Source organism: Sarcophilus harrisii, chromosome 2 (genome assembly GCF_902635505.1).
Source record: "Sarcophilus harrisii chromosome 2, mSarHar1.11, whole genome shotgun sequence".
Taxonomy (NCBI): domain Eukaryota; kingdom Metazoa; phylum Chordata; class Mammalia; order Dasyuromorphia; family Dasyuridae; genus Sarcophilus; species Sarcophilus harrisii.
In genome coordinates this window covers 220,242,844-220,248,157 of record NC_045427.1, presented here as the reverse complement: position 1 = coordinate 220,248,157, position 5,314 = coordinate 220,242,844, and positions in this window count along the sequence as shown.

The following is a 5,314-nucleotide window of genomic DNA, read 5'->3' as shown; positions in this document are numbered from 1 at the left end:
ACCCAAAGAAAGAACACTAGGAAATGAATGTAAACTGCTTGCATTTTTGTTCTTCTTCCCGGGTTATTTATACCTTCTAAATCCAATTCTCCCTGAGCAACAAGAAAACTGTTCAGTTCTGCACACATATATTGTATCCAAGTTCTACTGTAACCTATTTAACATGTATAGGACTGCATGCCATCTGGGGGAGGGGGTGGAGGGAGGGAGGGAAAAAATCGGAACAGAAGTGAGTGCAAGGGATAATGTTGTAAAAAATTACCCTGGCATGGGTTCTGTCAATAAAAAGTTATTTAAAAAAAAAAAAAAAAAAGAGTCCCATGCTGGAGGACAATGGAAGGAAGGGGAAGTAGGAGCAGAATCTGAATCAAGAGGCCCTGCCTAGTTTACATGCGACCAAGTGACACATAGGAGATGGAATTCAGCAAAAATAGTTTCTACATGGTTTTGTCATTTGGCCTTTTAACCAACCAATCAATAAGCATTTGTTAGGACCTACTATGTGCCAGACTATACAAAGTAAAAAATAAAATATTCCCCTTCTTCTAGGAACTTATATATATATATATATATATATATATATATATATATATATATATGTCTTCCTCAGAAAATGCTGTTATATATAGTATATGACATTAGAATGTAAGCTTCTCCAGGGCGAGGTCTATTTTTTCTTTTCTTGGTATACCCAGCCCTTAGCAGAGTGTCATGTTGTTGTTCAATCATTTTGTCATTTCTGACTTTACATGTCCTTATTCATGGAGTTTTCTTGGCAAAGATACTACAGTGACTGACCCCTTTCTTGTCCAGCATGTCTGCATTTAACAGATATGGAAACCAAGGTAAACAAAGTTAAGTGACTTGTCCAGAGTCACAAAACTAGGAAGTATTTGAGTCCAGCTTTGAATTAATATCATTCTGATTTAAGGCTCAGGCTCTATCCACTGTATCACCTAGTTGTCTACTATATAGCAAATGCTTAATAAATACTGTCTGATTGATTAGTTGTTATGTGTATAAACAAATACAAAATATATACAGAGTAAATTTGTAGGAGGTGGGGCATTAGTGGTTTGAGAGCTCATGAAAGACTTCAAGTGATTTTCAGGACTTTTCCAGGATTGAGGGACAGGAAAGGAGACTTCTGTGTTTCTGGCTGTGCTAGGTGGTCCCTAACTATGCATGTGGCCAAGATAATGAAGTATGATCATTGCTGTTGTCCTATTGAGTGCTCTATTTCAAGAATTTAGAAAATGGATCACTACATTTGATTTCCTGTTTTTAATTCTTGGACTAGTTACTAACTACAGTGGAAAGTCACTAGGCATTTAGGTGCCATTTCTCCATAATAACTTAGTTTGAGTGACTAACTTACTGATCATTCAAGTCCCTTCCCATCTATAGCCAAGAAGTATTCTGGGTATATCACATCCCTCCTTGCCCTTCCCTTACTGAGGACACAGGAATCAGAATCACAGAATTTCAGAGTTGGACAGCACCTCTGCAGCTTAGAACCCAGCTTAGAAATGCTAAAAAGGAATATTCAAGCTTAGGAAAGCACTGAGGGAACTGTGGAGAGAAGCTAAACATAACAAAAAGGGGTTGTTGGTGGTTTTTAAGAATCCATATTTGGAGAAAAGGCGCTGGGATTGAAGATAGGATCTTATTAGTGGTTGATGTGATGATAACTGACTATAGAAAAAAGGAAGAACTTTCCATTATTATTTATTTCCTTTTTTCTTCAAAGGAGAATAAAATGCCCAAGATAAGGAAAGAGAGAGTAAGACAGTACTTAACCCCCCTTGATGAATTCAAGCCACCTATCCCAAATGAACTATACATACTTTGATACTAAAAGAATTGTCTATTATGAGCTCCCTAAGGACAGGAGTTGCTTTTTGCCTTTTTTGTGTCCTTAGGCAACTAGGAAGATTCATTTTTTGAGTTCAGATCTGGCCTCAGACACTTACCAGATGTGTGATCTGAGGCAAGTTACTCTGTCTCAATTTCTTCATTTGTAGAATAAGCTGGAGAAGGAAATGTCAAATCATTCTAGAATAGTTGCCAAGAAAACCCATAATGGAGATACCAAGAGTCAGACATGATTGAAAATGACTGAACAATAGCACATAATAGGCATTTAAAAAATACTTGTAGACTTGTGATTTTTGAGCTACTGCAGGTGATAGTTGAATGATCATGGAAAATGGCAGAGACACCATAAAATTGGAGAAGAGTAAATATTTCATTTTTCAAAAATGGAAAAAGAGCTATGTCTGCAAACTATAATTGAAGGAGCAATAAAGAAAAAGTTGATAAGCATATAGGAAGGGGAATAATGAATACCAAAAACATTGTGACTTCATCAAATACAGATTCTGACAAAACTCACCTCATTTCCTTTTTTTGACAGGATTACTAAATTAGTAGATGATGGGGGTAAGGGAGAAAATGCTATGAGTATATTTTCCCAGATTTAGTTGAAGTTTTTGATGAAGTATCTCATGTCTTTTTTCTTTTAAAATTCAGTTTTTTTTATTTTATTTTCAGTTCCCTTATCCCATAAGAAGGAAACAAATACAAAATTTATTATAAATAGAAAGTCACACAAAACAAATTTCATTATCCATATTCCAGAAAAACAGAAAAAGAAAGTGAGAAAAATGTGCTGCAATCTGCATTGAGCTCGCCACTTCTCTATTTGGAGATAGATTTTGTTTTGTCATGAGTTCTTTGAAATTATTATTGGTCATTGTATTGATCATATTGATACTGAGTCTTTCATGATTGATTGCTGTTAGTGTATAAGTTGTTCTTCTGGTTCTGCTCACTTCACTTTCTATCGATTCATATAAGTCTTCCAAAGTTTTTCTGAAACCATCTTCAACATTACAATAATATGTTATTCTCATGAAAAAGCTAGAATGATTGATTCAACAATAATACAATTGGACGGTATTAAAAACTGGTTGGATGGATCAATAGCAATATGGTAAGAAGTCTCCTGTGGAATATCTCAGCAATCTTTTTGGTCTTGTGCTGTGTCACTTTTATGGCACTGATCCAGATAAAAACATATGAGGTGTGTTCATTAGATTTGTAGATTACAAAAGGTAGGAGGGATAGTGAAGATACCGGATGATAGGATGCAAAGGGATATTGTCAAGCTGAAATTTGGGGCTGACTCAACAAGATAAAACTCAATTGGAGTAAATGTAAAACTTGCACTTAGGTACAAAAAGTCAAATTCATAAATATAACATAGGAGAGATGTGATGCCCTGAAAAACATCTGGGGGAGACTTACATGGACAATATGTGTTCTTTGAGCCTTCTCTTCTTCAGGCTAAACATTCCCAAACCTTCAATTCTATTCTCATAAGGTATAAACTCAAGGCCCTTTTACCTCCTGGCCACCCTTCTCACGGGCTTGTCACTTAAAAATGGTACCCCAAACTAATTAGGATATTCCAGTTATGGTGCCATGAGAAGTTATCTTTTCTCAGACTCTTTCCTTGGCTGAAGAGGAAGGAGAAAGTACATACAAGGACAGAGAGTTCCTGGGAATTAATGGCTAGAAGCGGCACACCAAAGAACTGATCCTTGATGAAAACCTCTGACATTCCTCTATTGGCCCATAATCACCTTTCTCCCCCCCCCCCCCCCCCCCCGCCCCCCCCCCCCCCCCCCCCCCACTCCCCCCCCCCCCCCCCCCCCCCCCCGCCATAACAACCTGCAATTCCTCCATCCCTGAGTGCTTCCTTAGGACATTCCTTACTTTGTTCTGACTTCACTATCCTTCCCAATTTCTACCCTCTAGTTAATCAGTTCAACTTTGCTCCATTCTCTAATCTTAATTTTTGAATTATTGCTACAAACTCCAGCCCTGGATTACTCATACCATGTGCTTTCTCCACTTCCACAACTGGATAGAGCTGTAAGAAGTCATATAACCCTGCTGACTGGGAACACTAAAAATTCATGTTATCCAATTTCAGCTGGGCTTTTCCCATAGCAAGGGAATATTCTTCCTCCTCTGTAATTAATTCCCTATTTCAGGGCTTCTTAAACTTTTTCTGTTGGCAACTCATTTTTGCCTGAGAAATTTTATGCAACTTTGGGTATGGAGGTATAAAAACTAGGTATACAAAGAAAACATTTACTGATGATAAATCATAATTTCATGACTCCCACATTCAGTTATGAGATACCATGTAGGGTTGTGACCCATAACTTAAGAACCTGTCTCACCCTATAGAAGCTATTCCAAAATTTCCTCCTGAAGCCTTGCTTGCCATCCCTTCCCTTTCATCACCTCTCAGTTAAATATCTAGGTTCTTATTTTACAAAGAAAATTGAGGCTGTTTGGTGTGAGCTCCCTTTTCTTTCCCTCTTGTCATCTTAAATCTTGAAATTATCTTTCTCCTCATAAGATCATGGTTTTAGAGCTGGAACCTCAAAAGCCACCTAATCCAACCCTCTCGTTTTATAGACGACAACTTAAATGTTAATCTGAAAGCTTTTCCCCTAATCTTCACGCTTTATCTCTTAAGAGAAATAAAAACAAACCCATAATCAGAGGCCCTGGGTTCAGTTTCTGTTACATTTGATACTGAAGACCCATCCTTTTGCCATCTCTCGTATTTCTCTCTCCTGATTCTTAGCCTATTTGTCTAATGGCTCCTTTTAAATCTCCTTTTTTTGGTTTTACCATTTATATCAAGCACCCTTCCTATAACTGAAGGTGTTCCCCAAGGCTTTGTCCTAGTCCTCCTATATCCTCAATACAATTACACTCATGGTGACCTCATCAATTCCTATGGGTTTAATTATTATTTCTATTTACATAATTTCCAGATCTATATACTCAGCATAATGTAGTGAAAAAAGTCCAGGTCTAGGATTTAGAAGAATTGGCTTGTAGACTGGGTCTGCCCCTTATTAACTCTGTGACCTTGGCCAAGGTCTTTATTCCTCAGAACCTCCATCTCTTCATCTGCAACATGGAGGGGAATAATACTTTTACTATCCATCAAATTGTTCTCTGAGGAAAGAGTTTTGCAAGCATTAATGTGCTATACAAATATCAGACACAATTATCTCTGGGCCACTCACCCAGATTAAGAGCGGCCTGTGGGTAATAACTGGGTAAGAGGGGGATGGACCTGATAAGAGAAGAATTCCCATTAGTTAGAGGGGTATAGGCTATATATGGGCTATGAGATTATACCAAAATATCTCGCCATGTGTCCATTCATTTTGTATGCATATTTATGAAATCATCACCATTGAACTGACCCAAAATGTCATAT